This window comes from Anastrepha obliqua, chromosome 3, assembly GCF_027943255.1.
Source record: "Anastrepha obliqua isolate idAnaObli1 chromosome 3, idAnaObli1_1.0, whole genome shotgun sequence".
Taxonomy (NCBI): Eukaryota; Metazoa; Arthropoda; class Insecta; order Diptera; family Tephritidae; genus Anastrepha; species Anastrepha obliqua.
Genome location: NC_072894.1, coordinates 137,886,126 through 137,900,681, shown reverse-complemented (window position 1 = coordinate 137,900,681; position 14,556 = coordinate 137,886,126). Strand labels below are relative to the sequence as shown.

General features: G+C 34.7%; 1 protein-coding gene across 12 annotated transcripts in view; it reads right to left on the bottom strand.

The window, feature by feature from the left end:
* LOC129240712 (galactosylgalactosylxylosylprotein 3-beta-glucuronosyltransferase P) overlaps positions 1–14,556 on the bottom strand; it is a 113,776-nt gene that overhangs the window by 45,448 nt on the left and 53,772 nt on the right. Inside the window, exon 1 of one of the 12 annotated variants that reach the window (XM_054876680.1) lies at positions 6,546–6,853. The exons of the other annotated variants lie outside the window; for them this stretch is intronic. The gene's annotated coding sequence lies outside the window, so the exon portion shown is untranslated. Of the gene's footprint in view, positions 1–6,545; positions 6,854–14,556 lie in introns of those variants that run through there. 12 annotated transcript variants of the gene reach the window in all.

Below are 14,556 nucleotides of genomic sequence, written 5' to 3'. Positions count from 1 at the left end.
AAGTGTCAAATATGATTGGCGTACACACGCCATTTACAAAAATTATACAGCATCCGATAGGATGCAGAAAATGGTATAATAAATATAAAGCGCTTGTCAAAGTAAAAGGACCTCAACAATTTTATCAATTTTGACTATTCTTAATTTTAATTCATTAATTTTTCATAAAAGTATTATATTTATCCGAATTTCAAATTTTTTGCAAAAATTAAAAAATGTGATTAAAATTTAGGATAAATACATTTGGTATGCGCTTTTGTAGTTCAAGGTGCGTACGGTATTTGAGGACACTTCATGAATTTTTTACACAACCACACATCAGCAAATTTCCATCAGCTGTAATAACCTCCTCGAACCGGGTTCGCACACGATTGCATGCCCGAATCAAATGCTTCTTACTCATATTGACCATAACGCTATTAATTGCAGCTTTCAGAGGTTAAATGGTGCTATGACGAGACTTATTGGTTTCACGCTCAACCATGGACATTTTCAGCCATCCATCGCTTGGTGTGAAAGACCAGAGTTTTGGTGAAAGTTGAATGGGCTATCACCGCGTACACGGTTACACTACGATCTCTAGAACTTGATATATGCAGCAGAATTCACATTACTTGAATACTTGTAATTTTTACTCTCTTTTACATGCATATCAATTACATTTAATTAATTACTAGCCCTAGTAAAGCTGTCTATTTAGAAAATTCTCGTGATGCCTTAAACTCCACACTACTAGGCGAACAATAAAGGAGAAATCTGCACACACTAATCTAGCAAAATCGCGCCAATGATCAGGACCCAGGATCCAGCCAATCGCAATTGAAAAACTTGCAGAATAATCGAGTACATTATATTGTATGGTACACCTACCACTTTGAGGCAACAAAATGGTGCGGAAGCGCTATTTGGATTCTGGGCGATTCACCACTTTAACCAACCAACCCCTACCGCCTACCAGTTGCTTTAATGGCAATCAATGCCGATATTTTTATGGTATTTCGATACAGTTCAGATACAGTAAACAAATTTTGGTAATTCCAAAAAAAAAAGTAATACAGCTAATATACATATTTATATATACGTGCATGTCGAGCTACTCCGCTATCGCAGCAAAAACCCAAACGGAGATATGCTACATTTATGGACTCCTGAGGGGCGGTCGCTGTTAACAAAAAACTTATTTTTTTTATATCCATAGTGAGATAAGCATAATATTGGCCCAACAAATTCTAAAAAATCCATAACCACATGATAGATATAAAATGAAGTTCATAGCAAGGACATAACAGCTATAAATTTTATCGAAAAAGCCTCGCTCCATAGCAGTTGTTTGATGTGAAATATTTTTTTTATTTCGCCAATAAGAGTTTATGTTTGCCCTTCCCCATAAAAAGTCAAATTATATTAGATAGAAAGAAACTGTTGCGCCAAACATTGAGGCAGTCGATTAAGCAGACAGTTAAATATTTGATTAACTATCGCCGAACATTCAGCAATAAAACAGATAAGGGCACAATAAAAATATTGCAGTAAAACTAACAACAAAGCACAACATGAAATTTATTTCTATGTGCGCGTATGTGTATATATATATGTATATATTTATAGGTATGCATATATATTTTTAGTTATATAAGTTTTTCTTCTTGATTAAATAGATAAGCATTTATTTACGTATTGGCGCATGTGCCGCAAATGTTTGTACTAGGGGTCGGATTATTTTCGAATAATATTCGAATAAACATTATTCGAATAAAACGAATAATACTATTCGTTTCAAATAATTCGAATAGTTCATTATTCGAATACCTTACTATTCGAATACCTCACTATATATTCATTTACATCAGGGAGAAAATGCTTTTAAAAATATAAAAATTACATTGGCCCTTCTCATGGTGCATGCACTTGTACATAAACCGATTAGTAGTCCGCTAATCTAAATAAATATTTACCAAAAATATTCGAATAGTGAAGTATTCGAATAGTGATGTATTCGAATAGTAAAGTATTCGAATAGTAAGGTATTCGAATAGTAAGGTATTCGAATAGTGAGGTATAGCATTATTCGAATAAACGAATAAAAAATTCGAATAAATATTATTCGAATTACGAATACCTCTCGAATAAAAGATTTTATTATTCGAATAATTTTTATTCGAATAGTCCCACCCCTAGTTTGTACCACTGATTATTGCCCACTCCAATCACCTGCTGATACTATCATTGAAAATAACATAGAAGTGATATTTAGCAAATATGTGGAGGTGCGGCTTTAACGAAATAAATAAACATTTGAAGCCTACAACTGTTGTTAATAACTGGTAAGGGCTTGTGAATGGTTTTGGAGCACATTTCCAAAGTCATAAGATATTTATGAATTACCAACACTAAATAGATGCAGGAAGTGGGGTAGAGAGCAAGAGAGGTGACCCACTTTGTGGCCGAATGAAATTAAATGAATAAAAAAATTGAAAGGAGTAAAATGCAGTAAAATGGTATTACCTTTGTTAAAGTTAATGAGTGCACTAAACAATAAGCGCAACCACCCAAAATGGGGTAAATAATTATGTCACTGTTACTTAAAAGGGAAATTATGATAGCTGAAGTGTGCTGAAATATTATTTAACCAAGAGTAAAACAAAAAATAATTATTAATTGGATAAAAGGCGAAAGTGACTTTTAAATTAGCAGTGAATGTAACAAATCATTCTAATGTTTTTTTTTTGTTATATGAGCATATTCTCAAATAGTTTTCTTTTTCATTCGCAATCTGGTACAAATGATTGCCTGAAGCAATCAATTATAAAGGGTGTTTTTTAAAGCCTGAGAGCGTAAAATGACAAAACAGAAATTTTGTTGAAATATTTTTTTTTTATATTTTCAATAAAGGGTAATAAATTTAGAAACAACGGATTCTAAATTGAAATCAATCCTTCAAAAGAATCTGGTATCCCCACAAATAATAGTCCGAAGGTTTAATATCACACGATCTTGGTGGCCAAGCGGCCAATCCACTGATTCAAGACGAGAGATAAATTGCTCACCGAAACGTCGACGAAGTAAATCCATTGTTTTATTATTTCACGGCCTATATAGTATAGCAAGTAGCGCCCTCGCGTTTGAACCAAATGTTACGGAGATCATAGGCATCAATGTCCGGCATCAAAAAGTCGTTTATCATGGTGCGATAACGTTCGCTGTAACAGTGAATATTACATTGGCACCAGCCTCGTCTTTGAAGAAATTAAGAAATATGGGCCGATGATTTCCCCAGTAATGGGTGTTCTTCAATGGCTTCGGGCTTCTCTTCAGCCCAAATACGGCAATCTTGCTTATTGACGTAGCCATTAAGCCAAAAATGGGCCTCATCGTTGAAAAGCCATAACACGCGTAGTCCGTCAAAAAGTCACGCGTGATCTGTCAAAAAAGCCCTTCACAAAAAGTACCTCCAATCTGATCACTTATTCTCTTTTTATTGCCCGAGTTTATTAAGACTACGTATCATACAAATAGAAATTCCCACATTTGAACCTATTCATTTTATGATTTTTTACTGTGATTAGGCATGGCGAACTTCATATGGTTTAATGCGCTGAAGTCTACAAGTATTGTAGAAAAAACTTAAAAGATAGTTAAATTTGATTGTTTTAACTTCCTTTTTTTACTAAAACTCTTATCAATTTCCGCTCACAATAATAACAATAAGTTGATAATTTATACTAGCAAATTTTTGCGTTGCTTAAAATTTTTGCTCTGCGAAAGTATTTATAGAGAGCGTGTCGCGCTCAGGAAATGTTGTCTGCTTTGATAAATAGATTGGCACAATGGCACTAAATAAAAAATAGTCTAGTCCACAAGTCTAAGCATGCACTACATACAATAAATGATTAGTCATAGGTTGGTTATCTAATTGGTTATTTTCAATTGGAGTAAAAAAATAGCTGCAACCACCAGCTGTACGACTATCTAAAGAGGTTCGTTGAACATACTTTGCCCAGACTTAAGGAGGTTTCTGATTAGAACATTGAGAGAGCAACAGAAAAACATACCTAATATCGTTGGCGTTCGTATTTATTATAGAAAATATTATGGTAACAATAATGGTTACATCTACATTGCCAAATTGGTAGCGTCAGTTTGGTATTGCCCTGTTTATACACAATTCACAATATTGATAAGAAGGTACCTAATCATAATCGAATTACACTCGTATACGCCGGATGATAACAGCATTAAATTAAGCCAGCAGATTTCATTTTGACTCCATTTTTGCGACAATATTATGGTTTAAATTGAGCAACTCCGGGATTTGTCTAAATACACAAATTTACCTGCATACAAGGTGGCGCAATATTAATCCCCCTATCGGATGATTTACCATTTTTGCAAGTGACATCGCACGCCAATCATATTTGCCACTTGTGAAGGAGACATCTGCAGTACAAAAACAAGCAAGCAATGGAGCGCGCAAAGCTCAAAATAAAGATTTTTATTACTAATTTTTATTACTAAAAATCTTTTGTTTTTATTTAGTAGAAAAGTTATTCAAATACAAAATTCCCACCTTGTGTTTATGTAACGATCTTCGAAAGCGCGTCACTCTAAAGCAACTACCCCGAATTTAACATTTTCCACATCGTTAGAAGGCCTATTGGTCCTAAACTACCATTATTATTTCTTATGGTTTCAGGTAGATGGGTGATGTCCCCTGATTTTATTAAAAAATAAGTAATTAAAAAAAAAAGACGTAAGTATTACAGCAAGGATATCATGTAAGACATTTTTAAGCAAAATATTCTCCAAAAACAATTTTTTTGACAGCGTTGCCACCTGCATTTTATAGCAAAAATAGCAATTCATTACACATTCCAGATGAAAGGTGTTTAAACAAGCTTTAATAAACAAATATTTTTAGCCAGTGTTGCCACATAATTTTTTTAGAGTTAAGAAATCGATTAAAAAAATTCATCAATTGTTTAAAAATATTGTATCATACATATATGTATGTGTGTACATATATCACTGTAAAGACAAAGATAGCTTTAATTTCATGATACTTTTAAAAAACGTTGCCATCTATTTAAAAAAAAAGATTATTTAATAATGAGATTTAATTAAAGGTTAGGATATGGGTATCACACAAAATATGTTTAAACGAATGAACAAAGCTTTAATTAAAATTATTCATGCATGGCGTTGCCACGTAGCTCTAAAATCATAAATATTAATACATATGGACTAAGTATTAGAATGTAGGTATTACGATAATTATGATTGCGAACATTTTAATTAAAAATAATTTTTTGAATGGCGTTGACACATAATTTTCTGGAAGTTAAGAAATTAATTATAAAAACATCATTTGTTCAAAAATATATACATATATGTATGTACATATACCAATGCAAATATAGCTTTAATTTAATAATAATCAATTCAATAGTAAAGGAGTTGCCATCTAGTTAAAAAAAATTAATTAATAACGAAATTTAGTTAATGGTTAGGCTATAGGTATGAGAGAAAATGTGTTCAAATGAATGAACAAAGCTTTAGTTAACATTTTTTGTGTACAGCGTTGCCACGTAACTAAAACTAAAATGTTAATATTAATGCAGATGAATTATGTATTAGAGCGTGGGTATCAAGCAAACTATGATTGAGAGCATTTCAATTAAATATATTTTTTATTGGCGTTGCCACTTATTTTTTCGAAGTTACAAGTTATTAGTAAATATATTAGTTGTTCAAAAATATATGCATATATGTATCTACATATATCAGTATATATATATATATATATATATATATATATATATATGTATATAGGCTTCTAGGTGGAGCATAGGGCCTCAATAATAAGGCTAAACATTTAATTTCGTTCCACGCACGGCCTGCTTTCCTTGCATCTTGCGTCGACCTGTAATATAGCTTTAATCCAGCAATACTTTTAAAAGGCGTTGCCATGTAATTAAAAAATAATTAATTAAGAACGGATAAAGGTAGCAAACAAAGTGTGTTCAGATGAATGACCAAAGCTTTAATTAAAATTATTCTTGCATGGCGTTACCACGTGGCTCTAAAATTATAAATATTATATATAGATGAATTTAGTGTTAGGATGTGGGTATTATGCAAATTATGATGAAGAACATTTTAATGAAAACTAAATTTTTAATGGTGTTGCCATATAGTTTTTCGAATGGAAATGGTTTACAACAATATATTGGCAGCAGTGAGCTTCTAATGTATATAGGCGTAAGCTCAAACAAAACTGTGTGCTGATCATTCACAACTCCTGGAGTTACAGTACTGGAAAAATTTCAAACCTTAAAATTTTTGTTTCGGTACACTGACTTGAATAAGAATTGGAGAAAAATTTGACAGCATTTAGTTTGCAGCTTAAACATTTTTTGGTTACGTTGGTTTTAGTTGTAATAGTTTTCTCTAATTATATAAATATTGATTTTACAACTGTTCCCAAAAAAGGAATTAATATTAAAATCTAAAGTATCACAAAACTAAAACATCGTTTAACGACTCACCTTAGTTCTTGTTTACTGCAAATACGGTAATTTAAAGGTAAGTTTTCACATACCACATTTTCAAAATTCTATGCACAAAGCTAATTAGTCAAATGCACTTTATTTTCAAAGCGACAAATTTCAAACAATAAATCAAAAATATGCGCACAGTTTTGAAAACATATTAAATTATGTTAAAATCTTTACGCACTCCAATAAATTAGCTGTATTGTATACGGCCAACAACTTGTGGCCACGGTCAACACAATACCCAGCAATATTTAATAACAACTACGACCCTCAAAAGTGAGCAGCAACAATGAACGCTTGTTGAAATAAAAAAAAAACAACAAACCAAGTGTCGTTGCTTTTTATTGAAAACTGTTTGAAAAGCCAGCACATGAGTTTAAACACCAACGGATGCAACCACAGAATGTTGACGAAAACATTTTTTTTGTTTTTTGCATGTACGTGTTCCAACAACAAAAATCGTAATCAACTGTGGCTCAGCGTAATATGTACAAGCATACACGGGCGGCACCAAGAATTCGCTATAGGAGGGAACTCAATGAATTATTTTCTTCATCAAATGGCAAAAAAAGATTTTCTAATAGCAATAGCAAGCGCAACAGGTATTAGTAAATCTCCTCGCGCATTTCTGTGGTGAAAAAGCTGCTCCGAAAAATAAACTGCTCTTCGGAGATGCCAGAAAACTCTAGGTACTTCATTTGACGACGGTCGCTGTAAGAGCGAAGGCATTTTTAACCCTACCTCACCCAACAAAAAAATCAAAAGATATATATGTATATATAATTGGCGCGTACACCCTTTTGGGTATTTGGCCGATCTCCTCCTCCTGTTTGTGGTGTGCGTCTTGATGTTGTTTCACAAATGGAGGGACCTACAGTTTCAAGCTGGCTCTGCAAATATTTCAAGCTGGCTCGGCAAATATTTTTATGAGGAGCTATTTCATGGCAGAAATACACTTGGAGGTTTGCCATTGCCTGCCGAGAGGCGACCGCTATTAGAACATTTTTTTTTTTAATTTTGGTGTTTCACCGAGATTCGAACCTGCATTCTTTCTGTGAATTCCGAATGGTAGTCACGCACCAACCCATTCGGCTACGGCGACCGCCGATATAAAAGATATACATGCAGAAGAAAAGGTGCTGAAAAGTTAGCCCGAGAGGATTTTTTCTACCTTTGATTGTTGAAGTAGCAATAAGTCAAGCCTGAAAATTAAAAAAAATTCACATAAATATAATCTGCGTATGGGGCCAAAAGTTGACGCCTCCGTGCAGCTTTGCTTTTTCATGGCACAAATACACTTGGAGATTTGCTATTGCCTGCCGAAGGGCGATTGGTACTACAAAAAACATTTTCCATCATGCTGGTGTTTCGTGCCCACAGCGAATCTCAAACCCGGTCACTACCGAATAGTAATTACGTACAGACTCATTCGCTGCAAACTTTAGCTGGCTGCAAATATTAGTTGAAGAAAAATATTAATGCTTTACTTCTAAATCATAAAAACCTCCGACCGTTTTTTAGCAGAGTTATTTTTCAAGCAACTAACACCCCTCCGTAGACCTGCCCTTGCAAATATTTACATTCTTAGTTGTAGGTATGGAAACTGGCGAACGAGGCTAATACGTTATGCTTCCAGTATTGGCGGTACGATGAGGTCACTTTAAGCGCTTAAATAATCACGGCTCACATTTTAGCCACTCCAATTTCCCCAAGTCTAGGCGCCCTAAAATATTTTTCATATCAACTAATTAATTTTCTTCCGAATTGTTCTATTGCTTTATTATGTATGTATGAGCAATTTCCGGATAGTTTATGAATTAAGAAAATTCTCATTTTAATTTTAACATGTTTTCCTTTTTTTTGTGAGAATTACCTTTGTTGTTAAAAATTATAAATTTAATGTAATTTAAAACATTATTTTTTTTATATTTATTGTTATTATTATTGCAATTGTGAAAAGGTTGCATTTTATCACGTCAAAAGGGTGGAAACTATGTGCTCTAACTGGTCATAAAAGCACATATCAAATTTCAGCTAATACGCCGAAGTAATGAATTAGCTGGCTTCATCAATATGAGTTGGAAAATTGAAACGCGTACAAATGTAAAAATATATAAATGAATATTAAAATGGAATGAAAAGTATTCAATGTTTTTCGCTAGATGACTTTAGTGAGCCATATGTCACGAGATATAAATTGTATGGGTCATACCTTACGGCGATTTAAAGCTGACAATGCGATACAAGAAGAGTTATTTCTCAGTTTTATGTTTGGCTAAGCCAGTTTTATGTCAGCACTCCTAAATGGAAGTAGAAAAGAGGAAAATTCTGTACATTCTTCAGTACTTCTACGGCGAAGGAAATAGATGGAGCAGGCGGCCAAAAAAACTGTGCTTTCTATGAACGCAATACAGTGTCACATGAAAGAGAAAATCAGTGTTTAGAACATTTTGATATGCCTATCTTCGAAAATATCGATCGAATTTTGGAAATTGTTGCACTTATTTTTGAAATTGGAAATTAGTTAGAAAAGTGTTTGAAGCCATTTGCATAAGGAGTTTTGTACATAACTATGGTATACCATTGGCCAAACAAAGCCAAAAAATCTTGGGGGCATTTTACTTCATCTAATATTTAGTTTACTCAAAGAAGCATATAAAATTTGGTATACCTATACCATACAGCACCTATTTGCGTTTATATGTTTGAAGGACATATTTTTAATAAAACAAAAACAATTTTCGAACAAGTCAAGCTATCGAACGCCGTTCTCTGCCAAGTGTCAACTGCTATTAAAAAATTATTATGCTACTTTTTATCTCCAGAAATTTCTTCTGAGCAAAGAAAATCGCCTACATAGTCTTCATTCCAGTTATCAATTCTAATAAATCTAACTGTATCGCGTCAATGGTGGCTTGAATATTGGCTTACAATACTACAAGAGTTGCTGTTTTGTGGACATAAACCAATGACTTAATATGACCCCATAAAAAGTAATACAGAGGCGTTAAATGACGCGAACGAGGGGGGGAGTGAAAAAAAAATTGTAAAGTTAATGATTATGTTGATCGTAAAATGGACGAAGTGCTCTATGAACTTGGCGAAACTTCCACACTTTGGAAGCGTTTTTCTCATTTTAAGTGATTCATGATGACTTGCCAAGCCTTACTGAACAGAAATGTCAACATTGTTTGCCATTTTCAGCTGTCAATCCATAGTTATCGAAATCGATAATTCTCATTCCCTAAAAAAACCCCGAAAAAGAAAACAAACTGTCTGTGAAACTTTGGCGTCCAGACAGTTATAGACACAATTCACGTTTATGCAACCGCCGTTAGTATCGTTTCGTACAAAATAATTACTCTGATTTCGATTTGTTTGATAATATTTTAATAACAACAAATATCCAGATTAAAATAGATTTCTCAGAATTACGCAGACTTTTGTGGTTAGGTTTTATTAGATACCCTGGCTTAATCCTAAACAAAAAACCTTATTGGAAACTGAACGTTCAGGATAGAATAAAGAAGGCTACTACCGCGCTCTACTCCTATAAAAGAACAATAGGCTTAAAGCGGGGTATATCCTCCAAAATAGTTCACTGCCTTTATACAGATATTTTAATACCAATTATGACCTACGGATTTTTGGTCTGGTGGTCAACTCTTGATAAGAAAACTGTCATCAAACAGCAGCTAGCCTTTGTATTAGCGGGACTCTGAGAACAACTGAGAACAGCTAATGTTGGTCAGCGTTAAATGTCATGTCGCATTTATAGCCGTTAACGCGGCCCTGAGATTGAGAGAATCTTCAATTCTTAAAACGAATAACAAGGAGCATTCGCGTATTCTCAGACCATTTCTGGTTCCACTGCCTACTATGACTCCCTAGATTTAAACCTTGACAGACCTTATACGATAAAATTTCCATCTAGAGAGGATTTGGAAAATGGTTTAGTATTTACTGAAAATGGAGTCAGTGTATATACCGACGGTTCTAAACTCAACGATCAAGTGGGAGGCGGTGTCTATGCGGTTACTATACGCATCAGTATACCTTTCCGCTCACCTGATCATTGCAGCATATTCCAAGCTGAAGATTTGGCGAGTATAGAAAGCTTTTTAGCGCTAAATAAATACGCAGTTACAGTCAGAAATACCTACATCTATACTAATATTATAAAGAGGAAAACTTTGTTTGTTTGTTTGTTTGTTTGTAACGAATAGGCTCAAAAACTACTGGACCGATTTTAAAAATTCTTTCACCATTCGAAAACTACATTATCCAAGAGTAACATCGATTACATTTTATTTTGGAAAAAAATAGGGTTCCGTAAGATATTTGGATTTTTCGGACACAAACAGAAAAAAATCTTATATATAAAATAAAGTCAACTTTTTGTGTGTGTTCGCTAACCGGCCGTGTCTGCACCGAATTAAACCAAACTTACACACATTGTTAAGAAGGTATTGAAGATGGTTTCCGTATAGTTTGGATATCTATTGGTGGATAGGGCTCGAGATATGGGTCAAAACGTGGACCCGGGTAACCTTCGGATGTGTATGTACAATATGGGTATCAAATGGAAGCTGTTGGTGAATGCTTTAGTTCAGAGTATTTTTCATGCCGCTCCGTGACTAGGGTCTCGAGATAGAGACCAAAACGTGGAGCCTAGAATGTGTTTGTACAATATGGATATCAAATTGAAGCTGTTGGTGAATGCCTTAGTACAGAGTATTTTTCATGCCGCTACGTGAGTGGGGTCTCGAGATATAGGTCAAAACGTGGACCCGGGTAACCTTTGGTTGTGTATGTACAATATGGGTACCAAATGAAAGCTGTTGATAAGTGCTTTAATACGGGGTAATTTTCATACCTATTGATGACTAGGGTCTGGAAATATATGCCAAAACGTGGACCCGCCGTGTCTTTGCACCGAATTAAACCAAACTTACACACATTGTTAAGTAGGTATTGAAGATGATTTCCGTATAGTTTGAATACCTATTGGTAGATAGGGTCTCGAGATATAGGTCAAAACGTGGACCCGGGTAACCTTCGGAAGTGTATGTACAATATGGGTATCAAATGGAAGCTGTTGGTGAATGCTTTAGTTCAGAGTATTTTTCATGCCGCTCCGTGACTAGGGTCTCGAGATAGAGACCAAAACGTGGAGCCTAGAATGTGTTTGTACAATATGGATATCAAATTGAAGCTGTTGGTGAATGCCTTAGTACAGAGTATTTTTCATGCCGCTACGTGACTGGGGTCTCGAGATATAGGTCAAAACGTGGACCCGGGTAACCTTTGGTTGTGTATGTACAATATGGGTATCAAATGAAAGCTGTTGATAAGTGCTTTAATACGGGGTGATTTTCATACCTATTGATGACTAGGGTCGCGAAATATATGCCAAAACGTGGACCCGCCGTGTCTTTGCACCGAATTAAACCAAACTTATGCACATTGTTAAGTAAGTATTGAAAATGGGTTTCGTAAAGTTTGGTTGTAATTCGGAGCAGTGGCAACGGGTACAACGTTCTTTTGAACCAGCCATAATGTCGCTTACTTTTTTAACGCTTGGGGCGGAACTGAACTGTCAAATTGACAGTGTAAGTTACAATGTGTCAATATTTCTTTCTGATTTGGATGCCATAAGGAAAAAACGTAAGTGCACATGTAAAAATTGTTTGTGAATTTTTTTGGAGTGGATTTTGGAACAGTGAATAATTTCTTACGAAATTTGAGAATTTAATGTGAAATCCGAATGAAATTATGTGTTCGTGGAAAAAACATTTTTTTTCGTTTTTTTTTCTGAAAAATATAAATGGATAATGGTTAAAAAAGCTCCAATGCTTAATAAAACATATAAATTGAAACGAAAAATTCATGTTTATTCATATGCGTTGATTTGAAATTTAAAAACAATCTTCTTTTTTCCTGATTTTCAATTTATATTTTATATTTACTCAAAAACAAAAAGAAAAACAAAAAATATTGTTTATGCCAAAGCGCTTGAATAAAGAATAAAGAAATAAATAATATAAAAACCATATATTTTCTGTTCTAACCATATCTATTCTATTTTAGTGTGCCCAGCGAAGGGGGCCAGGTTTGCTAGTATATATATATTCCGATAGTCAGGAAGCTCGGGAATCGCTTCAATCATGGAAACTGCCTTCGAAAATAGTGGTAGAGTATTGTAAACAATTAAGAATACTCGTAGAGTCTTTCTCTATAACTCTACTCTGGGTGCCGGGTCACAGTAACATTGAGAGTAACTGTATGGCGAATTAGTTAGCTAGACTGGGCACTACGCTCCAAAATTATGATCTTGGCAACATGTGAGCTGCAAATAGATAGATACACCTTAAGTATTGCTAAAAATTGCTTGAACAGAATGGAATATGGGTCGCAGTATACTTAAATTTAATAGGAACGAGTCAAGAACATTAGTTGAAGTCCTATCTGGACACTGTCTTACACAAAGGCATGCCAGTAGAATTGGGACATTATATTTTCAGTTTTGCAGAGGTTGTCAAGAGGTGGAAGAGGTAGTTGAACATGGCTCTGTGTAGAAGAAGGTTGAATTCGCTCGGAATCGCTTTTCTGGACAGCATCGCGAATATATAGGTAGGGTAGGTGAAATGGTTGAAGTGCCCATATGACACTCCTCAAGTAGCACTAAAGCGCCGTTTTGATACCATTATGACACCTCCAACAGGCAGACAGCTACAGCCAGCCAGAGCTGTTGATGCAGCGGAGAAGATTGATGGGATTTAGGTTGGTGCACTGCACCAAGCTGTCGAATAAAGGAGCACCCAGTGACCTTAATCGTCTAGCTGCCAAGCCTGGACATTTACAGAGAAAGTGCTTAACAGTCTCCTTCTCTGAAAGGTCCCCACAACTTCTGCAACGGGAGTTAAATGTTAACCCTAGCTTTTCCGCGTGTGTGCCGATCGTCCAGTGACCGATAAACACAGCTACGAGTTTGGAAATTGAATGGCGAGGAGTTCAAAAGACTTTCTGAGACCTCCGTATATTGTAATGGGGCCAAAGGGTTTTCAAAATAGCACATGAAAAAATGGAGCTCCATCTTTTCTGCGCTTTCCTGAGAAATAATCACGGATTTTGCATATATAAAATGAGTAGACTAAAGATTTATAAATTCCACAGGATGTTTTAAAAAGGACAAGGTGGAGTAAGAATGGAATGGTTCCGTAGCATCACAAGGGGCCTCTATTTGGCCTACATGCGTCGTAAGACAGTCACTTTACCAAACCTAACCTAACCTATCTATGGTAACGGAATTGGTATGAATACCCCTAATGGGTTTTCGCCTGTAAAAACATTTCTTTTTAGTTTTTTGTGGTGCTGGAAGTACCTTATTTTGACAGCTATTTTGGATACCAGAGCTTTTAGTGGGCTTCATTTTTTTTTTTTTTTGCATTCAAACGTTAACAGTATCTCCCTAATGCAGTAATACCTGTGCACGTCAAGTAGCCAAATTATGCAGCGTTCATTTCCATTACTGTAAGATTCAGTTTACTCTCAATGTGTGCGAATGTCGCGTATAGCGCCAGTTAAGTGTTTGGCTCTCTGCAATTATACAAATGTACGGCCTCGAATACTTAATGAAATGAGTGTTGAATAATTTTATAAAGTGCTGGAAAAGTTTCGTGAACGACAGGTTTTCCATTAGTTGTACATATGCAGTAGTGCATGCGATTGAATTCCCCACTGAAGTTTAACTTTTTATGGTATTTTGTACAATTTTAAGTGCTGACAAGAAATTGCAGCCATAATAAATAATACAAAAATTCCAATAAAGCCAAGAATGTTAAATAATAGAATGGAAGTGGAAAAATACAAATAAAAACTGAAAAATATTATTCAATTTGTTTCTAACTGAATTTAAAACACTTCGAAATGTGCAACGAAACCAGCCTAAAAATGTATGTAATGTGACGACGCCACCAAATGCAACGTTATTATTATTTTT